Here is a 16,152-nt window from a genome sequence, read left to right as displayed (position 1 = left end):
CAGTGTGAACTGTTTAATCATTAACACTCCCTGAGATAAATGCACCACTTCATTCACCAACCCTGCTATCATCATAGACACTGCATGATGAATGAATTTGCTATCAATGCAAAGTTAATTTGACATGCAAGAATTTGGTGTGCTTAGGACTTTTTGTGTGTTTCGTTCTTTTAATAAGTGAGTGGTGGAGGATACTTATATTAGATGGAATCTAAATGTATGTCTACTGGTACAGGTATTTAGATGACACTTTTATCCTAAATGACTTGCAGTAAGAGCATTTCAAGTAGGTACAAACTCAAAGATTGAAAGAATCATGCAAGCACATCAATGTCATCAAATATGCTGATGGAGTGCTATATTTAGAAACAAGAAGAGGTAGAGAAAGAGTTGTGGGCTGAGGGTGAGTCTTAACAGATGAGGCTTCACTGTGTGATGGAAGAGTTTCTACTGTTCTGATGCAAACAGTCTTGATTTTGTTTAGCAATAGTTGGAGCCCCCACATATTGGGGCACAGCCAGCCGATTTGCAGCGGCAGAGCATGATGGACGGGCCGGAGTGTACTGTTCAACCATGTCCTGGATGTAGGATGGGCCTGAGCCATTTGTGGGAGCACAATTCCAGGAAGATAGATATGCATGAAATGTTTCAATACAACATACTGGATATAGGCTATAAGTAGAGAGAAGTGACCTTTATACCATGTTGTGACTATCTGGCTCCAGGCCCAGTTCTAAACTGCTTTGGGGGGGGGCAGTAAGACATGTTGTTGGTCACCAATGACTAGTGTTAATATGAGTGTTCTTTAGGACTGTAAGCTATAAGGCGGATTGTTTTTATCTAATGCTATCTCCCAACGAGTACAGGCAAGCTGTGTAATGTGGCTTTCCACAAGGATATGTAGACAGCCATTGGGAAAATCTCTCTCTCTCTCTCTCTCCTCTCTCTCTCTCTCTCATCCTCTCTCTCTCTCTCTCTCTCTCTCTCTCTCTCTCTCTCTCTCTCTCTCTCTCTCTCTCTCTCTCAAGTATGTGATTACCTGATTCTGTCCAGCTGAGACACTCCTATCTCTGTATCTGTTGTATGACAAGTGTACAAACAGCATACAAAGTGTATGGCTGAGGCATATATAGGCAATTTTATTTTTGTGGTGCCTATAGAACCCCTTGATGCAAAGTGTGTCTGCTGCCTTTAGAAAAGACTACTGTTGAAAAATAATTAGTACATTTTCTATTTATTTTCCTTAAATGTGTGACTTAAATACGAATTATTAGGATGTCCCTCTGTTTGCAGTACACATGAATTGAAATTAATGAAAAATGATTCAATTGCTGGTCTTACACGCGACATGTCGAAGAAACGTCGTTCTCTCTCTCAGTTGGATGAATTGGCAAGAGTGAAATTTGTTGTAGTACCACAATTCTACTTCCTGTTATGCTTCAAAATAAAGTCATTATTTTCAAATTAAGCAATATGTATCTGTCATAAATAAATAATATTTTTGTATTACAAAGGCCAATTGCACTATGGCCCGAGACGAGAGGAAAGATAGTCATTGTGTAGTTTGAGGAAATTTGTTTTAATGTAATTGTAAAACAATTTGGTAAAAAACACAAATTGATAAATAAAATATGATATATTACTGTTTTTATTTTCTAGAACAAAACGGCCAGCTTTCCGGTGTCATTCTGGCTAACTCTTGTTAACTTGCCGCAGTTCACGGACCACAGGCTTGCGCCACTTGATGCCCCCACATTCGCACTTACGCGCGCGCACTTGCACGCACGCACACACACATGCAAAAACACACACGCACACACACATACTCAAACACACACATTCCTCCAGTGAGTCTCTGTAGTGATCGCCTTGCAACCAGAAACGGACGTGCTTTTGGATATATCAGCCGGTCCCTTCGTTCAGCGATGGTGTGAGGAGCTGCAGCTGTGGAGGTAAGATGGGTTTTAACGCGTGTGTTGATAGATTCAGGTTGGAGAGCGTGACAGGATCAGAATTCAACAGCTTTTAAATACGACCGCTGCCTGTTGACGACAGGACTCACACCGGTAAGAAGGACCACCGGAGATGAATTGTCCATTTAAAAACAGTGTGGTTTGCAACGTTACAGCCATCATTACCGGCAGTATACTTCACATTCATTTGGCTCTCAGCTGCATTGGCGTTAATGGAAGCTTCACGAGCATTCCTTATACGTGCCATTCTCGCGCGTGGGGAGATTCACGCCGATGTTTCCTTTCAAATGTCTTGCAATTTAATGTGTCCGTGCTAATTGTACGTCACGTAATGCCACATACAATATCACACATATACGAGTGTGTCCTCATAAATTCTTTACAGATTTAGCTAATACACCACGCCACATTAATTTCATTACAAGTTAAAGTTTGTGGATTGATTGACGCGGTGACCGCTCGCTACCGCCCAGTTCGCAAACATTTTGTGTAGAAAATAGTGTTGACAAGAAGCCAAAGCATGTTCATCGAAGGTGCAGTGGTCATGTAGCCTAAAGCGAAATTAAGACGTGTTTTTCTTGAATAAAAACCCAACATGCAGGTTTTGCGTCAGTAGTTTTACTATGCACACCGTAAATGGTCGGAAATGTAATGTGACATTCGCTCCATGTCATTAAGACACCATAACAGGGGGTCCCCAACACATGCTGCAATACCTCACTGATTCTGTCACATTGAATGCGCACATGCAGAATGCACGAGCACAGCTGGATGGAGCGTTGCTATGGAGAAAAGACACAGAAGCGCATACGGTTGCTACACTATAATAAGCCTAGATTGAGATGTACAATGTATAAGGCTCATGTGATGTCAGTAGTGCTGTGTGTTGCAGTCTTTTTTTAGTGGGGATGTGCACTCTGTATCTTCAGCCTCACTGACAAGTTGTGAGCTCAGAGGAGCTAGCGTCAGTTGTCGCCTGTGGCTGAGGATGAGAGGACAAGCAGATCCCAGCATGTTTCTAATTCAAGAAGACCAACTGGTAATGATAACAGTGTGGGCAGAGTGTCAGCTCAGAAAAGATTCATCTTGTATTATTATAGTTCCACTCAACATGAAAAGGTGTATCAGTACAGCAGTACTGTTGCTTCCTATACAATGCTCTACATCTTATTTGATTATGCATTCAACATAATAGAATATTGTATTGTCATGCATTTCTATACAAAGTGATTCATAACTTGGTAAAGGGGATCAAATACATTTTGTGTGATGCTCAATAAAGTACACTGGAAACAAATCCTTTGATTTGATTGAACGTGTGATTTCAAAAAACCTAATATCACATCCCATACATCGAAACATTTATTAAAAAAGGTAATATTAACGTTACCTATATCAAAATATATTGTAGAAATCAGTTCCATGTTTAAGTGTTTCTGATTAAAGTATTTTGTATTATACCGGGTCTTTCTACATTTAAAAATAATACTACTATACATTTTTTAAAGCAACAAGGGAAATAATATACATTTACATAACACATTTCTTGCATATATATACATTTTCTATGAATGACATATTAATGTAGTGCAAAATGTATTACAAGTTCTGAGCTTCCCAGCAGTTTATCATACCACTGGGTTGTTAAATGTCTCTATTTGTAAGAGCCCTAAATAAAATACTGCAAGTCTATCTTAGGCACTTCAGGTGTTATAAAATGTGCCACAAGCAGGAACATATCAGGAAAGTACAATGAACTTCCACCAAAGTAAGAACCTAAGAGAAACACTACATGTCTAAATGGAACGACAAGAAAGAAAACTTTATAATCAGGAGGGGGGTAACAAAGACAGTCCAAGTCCATGTGAGATGAACTAAAGTGCATGTCCAAAGCCTTTACAATTCATTACACATAGAGTCCACCATGAGTGCAACCGAGTGAGCAATAATGTCCATCATGTAAGATGGAGAACATGGAATACTGCGCTGTCCCCCTCGCAATTACAAATTGGTAACAGCACACTGATAGTCTTAGATACTTATCCTGGAGACAGAGCTTTCTTTCCAGGACCAGGACAACCTTCTGTCGTACTTTAAATATGTACTTGAGTTCAGGAGGGAAGTTTAGGGTCAAACTAAATGGCAGCCAGAAATGCACTTATCCAAATCTATCAACACCATCTTTTCCTCAAGGACATTCCCGATGTCCTCTGGTGTTCCCTCAATGGATCCCTGTATGAGAGCTTCATGATCTGCCACCTGGAAAATGCACGGTCAGATGTAGTGAGGAATGTGCTAGCAAAACGATGAGACGGAGTCTAAAGGGAGCCACTTTGAGTGAAAGTTTTCCTCAACATAACATGGAAGACACACATGCCATATCTCTTCATGACACGACTACACTGTAAGACATGGAGGACAACATCTACAGACCTCGTTCCAAAGTTCAAATAAAGATAATATGAGGCGTTATTTAGAAAATCTGATTTTTTTCTTTTTTAATGATTTGGGTATCTTACAGTTCCAGTGCTTTAGCACCAGATCCCCTGGTTTCAGTGTTTCCTGTCTGAACAGTGTTGAATGGAATATTTTGTCTAATTTAAGACTGAAGCCTCAAATTATATTTGGCTAAACTTTAGATTGTATTTTGGCACAAAATGAGGACTTTGGATTGTGTTTACCATCCCTTACATTGTAGTCATGTTGGAAAGATATACTGTATGTGGACAGGAGGAGTGATCCAGACACCAACAACTCTTTCAACCTATTATGGCATTTGAGTTCTGTACTAACATAGGCTTTAAAAAAAGGCATTTTAAGGCATTTGATTCCCGAGTCTCGAATTCAAATGAAGTTTTCCTTGTAAACTAAGATTGGCTATTCATATCACAATCTTAAGTCATATGATTATGAATGCTAATGAATGATTTTAAAATAAAAGTTTTTCTTGAGTTAAAAACCCAATTTATTAAAATCCAAAATGACTACCATATTGACTTTTGATTAGTCGACTGCTTTGTTCTGTGTGGTTTTCATAACTGGGGATGTTTTTAGAGCTTAACAAGAAATGGAACTTAACAAGAAATGAAACAAAAAACTTAAAACACTGAACTTTAACAAATCAGACTCACGTCAATCAACATGGTCATCCTGGTCAAAACAGAGCAGCAGAAAAAAGGTAATTTGGTTCATATCCTTATTTGTCAATCACATGTGAGCAATGTGTACAACAAGGTAACACTGTAGTTTCAACAGAAAGCATTCTTACCGGAGCCATGGCCGCTGCAATGCTCTCTGCTGTTCCACCTATCTGTCCTCTCTCTACCCAAGATCTGGATGAGATGCTTAGAATACACAAATTTGGCATTTATCTGAAACCAACATTAATAACAGACAAACAATACTGTACAGCATAATACCCATTTAGATACTGTGAAAGTTAGCGGGCTGATGTAAAATTGATAAGTATTGATTGGTACGGCAGCCGAACAATTCCACAAATGCTTGTCTCTTGTCTTCATTATTTGAATACTTTGGTTTCTAATATTAATTAATGCTATGATTGTGCTTGTTTGAATTAATATTTGACCCTGTGAATGACCAATATTAGTTTTGCTGCTGCAACATCCTATTTAAACTCCAATTTATTTAACACCATCCTATTTTAATAATCAATACGATAATAAAATCCGATTTTAAATAATTGTATTTTGAGACCTATGTCAATCTGAGCCCATCCAAGTGTAAATCCAACCATGTAAACAGGTGCTGTATGTTACATAAGTAATGTAATCATTAGAGCCCTGTCAATACCGTTCATCTACCACTGAGCATTTGGAGCGGCTGTAAAGCAAATGTTAATAAATGGTTATGGCTGGGTGAACACTAACTCTCTTTACAATAACAAAATGAAATGTTAATTTTTAAATCATTTTGGGAGAGAAAACATTGGCGTAAGCTTGTTCCATAAACTACAAAAAGACATATTTTGCACACATTTCCTGAAACAATAACATTAAGAGAGGAAGTTATAAAATATAATAGAGGGCTAATGTTAGCGCAGATGGTAGGTTAGCTAACATTGGCGTCAACATTAACTAACGATAACTTAAGTTGCTTACTGGCACATAAACTGAATAACAGCTGAAGCCAATGTATTCCCACACGACCGACACGGCCTCTTTTCTTCTGTACCAGCTCTTTCACATGGTCAACCACTCCCAGCTGCTTTTCTCCAACATTTTAGTCTTTTTATCTTTCTTTTTACACTCAAATACATCCCTTAAAACTGCCGTAAAAATGCTCAATGCTCAACTTATGAAATCGACCCACACAGCAAACTGGTTGTGTACTTATGCCCATAGGGTTAGCAGGTGTTCAGACTGAAAACAGCCCTGTGTTAAAACAAAGCAAGGCACTGCGTTGGTGGGAAGGTGTTGCTTCAGGCACCGGTGAGACATGAAATACCATTGAGAAAGTCCAGTTTGAGTAACAGATCTCTTTTTAAGACACACAATCACTGCACCATGGTTTGTTACACTCTGACACAGGATCTTTAACTCTGGAAAGTTGTGATAATAGACAATAGTTGTTTGTAACACTTTTGTCTTTGTTGCAGGAGATGTATATGGCAGAAAAACGATATTCACCTTACAAAAGTTTAGCCAGACTCTATTTTTGATTTGATTCAATTTTATTTCAACCTTGTTTCATAATAACACAAGTGTATATTACTTAATAAAATTAGGAATCATTAGGAAATTAGAATTTCAATATCCGTCAAAAGTTTGCATCAACCTCTCACCCTTTAGCAAATCACATGTCCCCTCTTCTTACCATAATTGGTCAGTTTCCAGTAATTTTTAGTCAGCTATCTAGCTGCTGCAGTAAATAAAGACTTTACACAGAAACTAACATCTCTTATTTATTTAGCTTAACAAGGCTGCAAATGCTACCTACCTAGCTTTCTAACCAGCTAGGCATGGCTGTAAGCTGGGTTCATTACTCAGCATCAAAGTGAAAGGACAGTGCTAACTGAAGCTAACCCTGAATTAATGCTAGCTAGTTACTTCAGAGTTACCTCGGCAGCGTTTTGATTCCAAAGATGTTTGTCAGGAAAACAAATAACTCTAAAGATCAGAAAGACAGGCAGACTTTCTCTGTGAATGCTCAAGCCAACAGGAGCTAGCTTACAAGTCTTACTCAAGCTCTTAAGACGGCCTAGGTAGTGTGAACAGCCTTGTTAAACTAAGGCTTAAAAGCTACAGACGTTTAGTAAGTGACCTGTGTTTATTTACAGCAGCTGCTAGTTCATTCATTCAGAATAACATAGGCATTGCTGTTGCTCTAGCTAACAGGAGCTAACTGGCTTCACAAACTGTTGGTTAATCTTTATATTTTACCAACATACACACAATATAACTCAGGCTGCTTGAACTACATTCTATTCTTCAGTTGTCGATAGTTGGGATGATTGTTAGATTGCACAAGCCTAAATCCTAACAAATGTCTGACAACACCTGATTAAAACAAAATCTCAATATTCGTCAATAACGACGTCATGTATCTTTTGCCACACCTGGAATAGCGTTTTTCAACTATCACATTATGCTCAAATATAACACCTCACAACACTTTTACAGAGTTTCTCATTTTAAACACATGTTTGCTCAAACAAGTGGTATCCATCAAATTGCTAGAATTGATAGGCAGTCTTCTTACATGTTACCTGCATAACTTGTTAGCTGGCCTCAGGGTTCGCCTGGGTCATCAGGAAAGAAGAGAGAACTATCAGGTAGGGAGACATCCCATCGCCACATTTAATGCTATGCTTTTAAAGACAATTGCATGAATGATAACGTTCAGAAGAAATATCTGCACTGATTAATCTGCTCCATGTTTAAACTGCTTTCTCTTTGCTGCTTTCTCGAGTGCAGTTTGCGAGAACAGTTCGTCCCTGACCTTCTTCAAACTTTAAATACATTAGCTAGTTGATGAGTCATTCATGGTGTCGGAGTGAATTCCTGTTGGTATTTTCACAGCTCTTGGTTTTGATGTGCTGCCTAGACAACACTTCTCGTGTGAACACAATGAGTCGCTTGACACTTAAAATATGACGTTACAAGTTCTGTCTGAGCGGCCTGTTACTCATCCACTCTAACATTTAAATTAAAATAAAGTATTTTTTAATCATATGCTGCACGATTGTGAACCTGGGAGCACCTTAGAAAAAAACCATTGTAAAAACAAAACAAATATTTTTTTATTCCTACTTGGCAACTTCATCCTTTAATAAAATAAAGCCCAATAAAATAGTAAATCGCACTTTTTCAGCGTTTTTTAGAGAGCTAGATTGAGTCAAGATTAGTGTGCCTGGCCCCTTTTTGTGAAACCAATTATAATATTCTGCAACATTTTGTTCCTACATAACAAAAGAAACTTTTTGTGATGTTTACTCATGGAATCATTTTCTGATGGAGTTTTCGGGATTGCAGTTTCCTTCAACCTTTCTCATATTATTGTTTTGTTTCTTTGGGATGTACGTATATACATTTAACTAATGGACTTTACCTCATGCAGTGTTGCTGTGAATTATGGAAAAGTTGGAAAATAGTCTTTTTAAATTTTTTTAAGATGTGGCATGAAGAGACAGTTTTAGAAAAATAACTAAATGTTCGGGACATTTATTTTCACATTTTTATATGTGTCCATTCAGAGAATGAACAGTCAAGCTGAAAGGGCTGTGTTCAGCACAAAGTGAGGGCCACATGGAATGGTTAATGAGTCTGAATGTTTGGAATAGGCAGCTTTTAGATATGTTGTAAAACACCCTGAATGGACCACAGTGTTGTGCTTTACCTCCGGGCATCCCAGGTTGCCTTCATTGTGTGAGATACTGCAGCTTGCTTATCCAGCAGTTAAAACACTGGATGAAAGGTTTAACTGAAAGACCGAGATAACACCATGACGAGTAAATGAGAGAATCCATATTTCCAACGTTTGTCATTCTTGGTGCAAATGTTAATTGGTGAAGTTGTGTTCATTAGGTAGGACAAAGTTTAGCACATGTATGTATTTGTTATCTGCCACACTCAGTTATATTTCTTCTCTTGAGCGTTTTTAAAGTATCTGACTATCTCCTCGTGGTAGTATCAAAATAAAAAGGTTTGCACCCTTTTCTCGAAATTGATCATGGGACACGTGACTAAACTGAAGTTGGAAAACCTTTTTTCATAGAAGACTTTCTGACTTGTTAAGTGTCACTTATAACATTTTTAATATCAGCGTTGCAATAATTGGTGGAATGTAGCCATTATTAATATTAGTTCCACTGGTGCGTTGCCTGAGAAGACCAGTCAAAATGTCAATCTTGGCAAAGCTCCAAGAATCTGAATCATTTATGAATGACAAAGTACTCTGAGTACTCTGATGCTGCAAGGTTTTTCATGATGTGCTAGAATTTTAGCTGAAATTCTTTTCTGTCATGTGTTTATAAATACCTTCACAAGTTTTTACACGTTTACCGCGCACACAGTCTCAGAAGGTCCAATTCCCTCTCAGCGTTGTTTCTCTAACAAACTTAAGCTACCACCTATAATAAGAACTGAAATGTTTTAGGATTCAAGTCATTTAGCCAACCATCTCCTGCTAGACCTTTTATCCCCAAGACGAGGGATCTTGCCAGTCTAATTTCAGAAGATCCGCACTTCACCAATCCTCTACAATGGATGCCGAATCGTACGTCACCTATTTCTTCTTTAACTTCTTCTCCCTCCCTTGTTAGTTCCCGAAGCAGGCGAGTTCATGAGAGCAGAGATCAACTAAGTTACTCAGCTCATTCAGAGTGGTCGTCCCCTGATGAACTGCTATATAGACCGTTTCAACGGAATTACATTGCTAGGCAACAGGTTGGGACCATGACTACTTCCTGTCAGCTGATGTCATTCACATACAATGCAACAGGAAATAATCTGGGACACATTTAGAACGTTGTTGTTTACCGCTGTGAAAGGATCTGTACTCTGTCCTAAATAATACTAACACTAATAATACATTATACTTGTATAGTGCTTTTCTAACAACTCAAAGACGCTTTAAATGCTTGAGCCCCTCAGCCTGAAGGAGCCACTACTGAAGAGTTCCTCTGTGTAAAGTAATGGGACCTGGCTGGGATGTCAGAATAGCCTTGGGCTTCCTTCTTCTGATGTCACTCTGCATTTGTTGTGCACAGTGAATATCGGAGTTGTCTTCTGTTGATGCAGATCAAGCATATGAACTGTATTGACTCCCAGTAGGTGATATCATACCACTGTAGCAGCTGGTAACCACCACTGTAAGGTCTTCTGTGGCTTTTTTCTTTAGAATGTAGCAACACCTGAGGAATCAAAGTGACAGGACATATGATACATGTTCTGATTGGCATTCATTATTTGATGATGCATGGATAAAGTTGTTTCCAGGTGACTGTTATTGAAGCGATAATGCATAACCTGAAATCTACATCCTGCCTCATAACTTCGAACAAGACCTCTGGTATTGTACGGAAGAGAATCCGTGGCTGCTTGCTTTTCTCTGTTACACTGCAGACACCTTCCTCACCTCCTCTGTGCAGCCACTTCTTAGCTTTAGTGGGAGTATTTTGGTGTACTGTTATAAATTATATATAGCGTCTAGCTGTTTGGTCCAGCAGAAGCATCCTTGCATTGCATATCCCCCCTGCTGTCATTTATAAGACGTATTAAAGCTATTGAACTTCACCCAGACAATTCACTTTATTTTCATGATATTGGGAGTTGCTCCCTTATATCTTATACAGATATAGTTAGTTAGACATCAGTTATATATAGATACAGCTAAACAATAATTAAAGGAGCTGTCAAGCACCAGATAGAGCATTCATTTTGGAAATATTGTTGTTGTTAGTGATGCTTCAGTTCGGGTACTGTAAAGGGAAAGTGTGACTGAGGGAGAATGCCCTGCTGTGTCAGGAAGACAGCTTGAGAAGGGTTTTGAGCCATCAGCGTTGTCTGTAAAATATTTATGAGTTTGGCCGAATGTGTATCTGTCTGCGGCTAATCTAGCTACTGACCGATCAGCCTAATATGTTTTGTGGACATTTCAATGCATAACAATAACGGTACAGAACAATTATACAGTTAACCAAAAGAGTGAACGCAATAACTGCAGGACGTTTGTGTAAAACGAGTCATTTGGATGCAGTTTATTTCCTGGAAATATTGCATCACAGCTCAGTTTCCTTTCTTTGAGGAATGTTTAAAACAATTCCATGTCTGTTTTATTTTTAATTATTTTTTAACAATCATTCATACTTTATATCAAATCAAATCAAATCAAATTTATTTGTATAGCCCAATATCACAAATTATGCATTTGTCTGAGTGTGCTTTACAGACTGTACAGGATACGACACCCTCTGTTCTTAGACCCTCGCATCGCACAAGGAAAAACTTCCTAAAAGAAACCCCATAATTAAAGGGGGGAAAATGGAAGAAACCTCAGGGAGAGCAACTGAGGAGGGATCCCTCTCCCAGGACGGACAGACGTGCAATAGATGTCGTAGGTACAGGATAAACAACATAGTACAAATACAACATTTGACAGAAATTATGTTGTGTTGAAAAAGAGAAAGTTTGGATGAATCCAGGAAAATGTCAAAAAGGCTTCCCGGTGTCCAGCAGGACCAGGTCAGCAGGCGCAGCCACGATTCATGATCCTGACGTAAACTTTATCAGTGGCAACCTGCCACATGAGAGACAGACACTCCGGGGATGATACCCCGGATGGTGAGTTAGTAACATACATTTACATAAATGCATACAGATAGAGAGGGAGAAGAGGGGAGAGGGAGGGGAGGAGAGAGGAAGAGAAGGAAGAGAGCAGGGAGGTGTCCCCCGGCAGTCTAAGCCTATAGCAGCATAACTAGGGGCTGATCCAGGGCAAACCTGAGCCAGCCCTAACTATAAGCTTTATCAAAAAGGAAAGTCTTTAGCCTACTCTTAAATGTGGAGAGTGTGTCTGCCTCCCGAACACAAACTGGAAGCTGGTTCCACTGGAGAGGAGCTTGATAGCTGAAGGCTCTGGCTCCCATTGTACTCTTAGAGACTCTAGGAACCACAAGTAACCCTGCAGTCTGGGAGCGTAATGCTCTAGTTGGTTTATAAGGTACTATGAGATCTTTAAGATCTTAGGCTTCCTCTTTGTCAAATTCAGTGTATATCTTAAATAATAATCCAAACTTTTTAAAATAACAATTTTTGTTACTTTTGTTCACGCAAAATAATGAAACCCAAAGATATAGATAGAAGATATAGGCCAATCGTATATAAAATTGTCCTAAATTTGGCCTACAATCCTGTGTTCATTCCCTTAAGACCCCCTGTGAAGCTTTGCCGCCCATCACTGCTCTAACACACCTGGATGACTCCATTTGCTGTGTTAGCTAATGCATTTTCTCAAAGTGTGTGTGTGTGTGTGTGTGTGTGTGTGTGTGTGTGTGTGTGTGTGTGTGTGTGTGTGGGGGTCAACAATAAGCTAATCCTGCTTTGAACCGTATTATTGGAAATATGCCTACTATAGAAAGTAGAAAGTGGGGCAGAGTAAATTGTGGGGATAGCCCAGCCAGATGGAATCACTCTGGTGTGTGTGTGTGTGTGTGTGTGTGTGTGTGTGTGTGTGTATGTGTGTGTGTGTGTGTGTGTGTGTGTGTGTGTGTGTGTGTGTGTGTGTGTGTGTGTGTGTGTGTGAGGGAGGACATTCCCTATTTGTCAGCTGGTTCTTGTGTTTCCCACTGACCTTGGGGAAAACAGGAGTATCCCATTTGAAGACCAGCCTGTCACAGTGACTCACAGAACCCATCCTTCTAATACAATACTGCAAACTGAGTTAATATTTACAACCACACTGAAGCCAGTTGAATAAACCAAGTTGACAGGATATGAGTTGAAGCATTTCTGTAAGGATATATACATGCATGGGATGAGTAGGATATTTTTAAAGGGTAAGAGGTGCTGATGCTGTTTGTGTTTAATTGAGCTCCATTGCAGTTGAGAGGAGAGACTGAGCCAGCAGCAGACAGGAGACTGTGTGTATGTGTGTGTGTGTGTGTGTGTGTGTGTGTGTGTGTGTGTGTGTGTGTGTGTGTGTGTGTGTGTGTGTGTGTGTGTGTGTGTGTGTGTGTGTGTGTGTGTAAGCAGCATTCATTTAAAGCAGACAATCCTAAATGAATGAACACATTTGGAAGAAGAAGCAGTACTACTGTAGAGTCACTACTGTAGATCAGAATGAATTCTGCACTGGGGACAGACAAGTACAACTTTTTCACACATAAATCAACACTTTAAAAAGCTGAATTGCATCTGTTTTGTTTGCTGAAAGCTACTTTTGTATTTGTTCACATGGGTGAAGCCGTGGCTTTTTCCTGGAGCAGACCAAACTCAAAGTGTTTTTTGTTAATTATTTGTTAATTATTTATTTTGTTAGATTGTTGCAAAAGATTTGTGAAAGTAAGAAACATCCCTGTCATGCCGCTCTATTTTGGCTTGCCTTGGTAGTCGGTATTACTGGTGTTACATGATGTTCGGGCATACACCGATTACATTACTTGCCCACCGCCCCCATCATCATTTTGCTTTTTAAACAAAATGCCTCATTTCCTCTCTTGTTATACCATCTCCTGCAGATGCCAAACCTTTCAGGTGACACTCCAAAAATCAACCCAGCAGCACATGCGGAAAAGCATGTGATTAGGGGTTGTTAAGATTGTATTGGTATAGGGGCACAAGGAGAAAACAGCTTCTCTGTATGTTGAGGTTGCTGGTCTAGCAGCCTTTGACAGAACATGTTAATCTCCTCAGGGGTTGAAAGACTTTGCCTTCTCAGCAAACAGCATACTAGCGCTTCTCAGAAGACATGTTGGATTGGCAGTATGCTCTCTGGATGGCTACAGGAACACTCAGAAACAAATCAGAACATCACAGTTTCCTACCATAAATATCCACAAAAACTACACAAACGTTAACTTGATCTTAGCGTCTGTTTGTGAAGGGGAAGTGAAAAAGACTTTGTCAGGAGGCAGAACGAAGGTTTTTCACATGAGCTGTCCTGGTAAGCTGTTGTTAAAGCCTATAGAATTATCACATCAGGGTTCAGTGTCTTAAACCGGGTAGCACCCCCCCCCCCCCCCCCCCCCCCCCCCCACTCCTCCAATCCTACCAGACTGCACAGCTCAGGCCTTAACCTTGTCCCCACCTGTTCACACCAGATAATCACAATTTCTGATCAAGAGGTGAATCAACACGGTACTCAGAACAAAATCAGCTCCTATTGTTCCCCTCACTATGATTGCTGTGGTTGCCATGGTCGCACTGTGAGCAGTTAAAGCATCATACGCCTTCTGATGTCAACAGGGGCAGCGGGTCAGATAGAGAGTATAGTTTAGGAAACGCCCTCTACTGGAGCACATGACACGGCCTGTTGTAATTTTGAATTTGAGCAGATGATTACAGATTGAGTTTTTAATTTTGTTACGTTCGAACGGGAGTTTAGAGTTCAAATACAGAGTGACAGCTCCAGCGTTCCGGATCCGGCTGGGTTGTGGTGGCAGCTATGTAATACCAATGACTCAACTTCTCTTGTGCTTTGACAGTCATTTCTCCTGTAGTGCGGCTGGGGAAATATATCGTCTCCAAACATCTGCTGTATACTCTTATATGAAGTGGATGTTTGGCTCATCAATAGATCTGCTGTTGTTGTGACGTATGACACATTACTAAGCTCTTTTTTGGTTTTGGCTGAATTCACCAAACTGTAGCAAGAGTGAGGTACTTTTAAGCTGTCAGTACCTATCAGTTGGTGTTGGTACTGATGTCATCCGTGCTGTTTCTGTCACAAGGTCTGCCTCTCTTCAGCCATCCTGCGGTGTTATTCTTCACCTGTCCACCAGAGGCCCTCGGACTTTTCTCCTTTCATTCTAAATCCTGCCACTCCCATATGCCCTGCAGTCACCTCCTTCCCCTCACCTAAGATTCCCCATCCATCTCCAACACCATTACCTTGTTCCCGCATCAGCTGCTTACCATGCCAGATCATCTGGTGTGCATTGTCTAGCTTTTCAGCCTTCTGTTTGCCTGACCTGCCTGTTTTGGACCTTATTGCTGCCCTCTGGATTTTGGATTTGTTTGCCTGCTGATTTGTTTGCCAGTTTGGGACTCACTCTTTGGTTTTGACCCTTGCCGGCCTCATGATCTGTAAGTCTTTGCACCTCATGTTGGGTTAATACATGCACTAGCTCTGCCTAAGTCATCATGTGTGCCTTTTAATTAGTTCAGTTATAAGCTGTATGCCTCACTGTGTGGACGTGACTGGGATCGTGTATGTGTAAAGCAACATCATGCTTGACTTAAATATGTACAGAGACGTCATTATCTGTATCTGTTCCACCAACACAATTATCTGTCTCTGTATTCGGATGGAAGAACAGAAGTGGGCGTGGTTTAGTCAGGCTTCATCGGGCAAATGTTGTATTTTCTAAACATATTTATTGCCAATGCAATCTTTGTGCCTTCGAAGCCTCTCATTGATTTATTAGTGACATATAATTAGTTAGGAACTAATTCTCACATCCTCATCCTGTACTTCAGTACATTCAGCATTTTGCATCTTAAAGGGATGAATGTTGATTCAAATACAAGGTAAAAGTAGTTTTTTTGAATGGAGGATATGAACAGCTAAATACTAGAGGTACTAGCAGCATTCTGTTGTTATGGTTTGAAAGAACTCCAGCAGGGAACATTCAGGTGTCAGCCCGCTGCCTGCTGTGCGACTCGGTGGGGTGCTGGTGGCGACTACATAGGATCACTTTTCATTAATGTGCAGTAAATTGAACGATTAGTTAGTGAAATCAAAGTCCTATGTTTCAAACAGAATGGGAATTCTTATCTTGTAAAATATCACAATGATATGAATCAATTTGAAGTAACATAACTGCTTAAGTGGAAGATAACCCTAGATATTAAAATGATAGGTACCTGTATAGAAAATACAATTGTAGCAACATTTCTACTCCTTCATCTACCTGCATACAACCGCTGAGGTGTCCCAATGGGACCCATTTTTCCCTTGAATCACTCTGACGGCTAAACCAAAGCAAGTCATTTTAAAC

The 16,152-nt window shown here is 39.9% G+C and overlaps 1 protein-coding gene across 1 annotated transcript in view; it reads left to right on the top strand.

Annotated features, from left to right (window-relative positions):
• Nucleotides 1–1,767: 1,767 nt before the first annotated feature.
• Nucleotides 1,768–16,152, top strand: part of LOC115022653 (disks large-associated protein 1-like) — a 100,789-nt gene continuing 86,404 nt past the window's right edge. The window contains exon 1 of the mRNA XM_029453707.1: nt 1,768–1,952. The gene's annotated coding sequence lies outside the window, so the exon portion shown is untranslated. The remainder of the gene's footprint in view (nt 1,953–16,152) is intronic.

Source organism: Cottoperca gobio, chromosome 17 (assembly GCF_900634415.1).
Source record: "Cottoperca gobio chromosome 17, fCotGob3.1, whole genome shotgun sequence".
NCBI lineage: Eukaryota > Metazoa > Chordata > Actinopteri > Perciformes > Bovichtidae > Cottoperca > Cottoperca gobio.
Note: the sequence above shows the minus strand (reverse complement) of the source record. Positions and strands in the feature narration are given on the sequence as shown.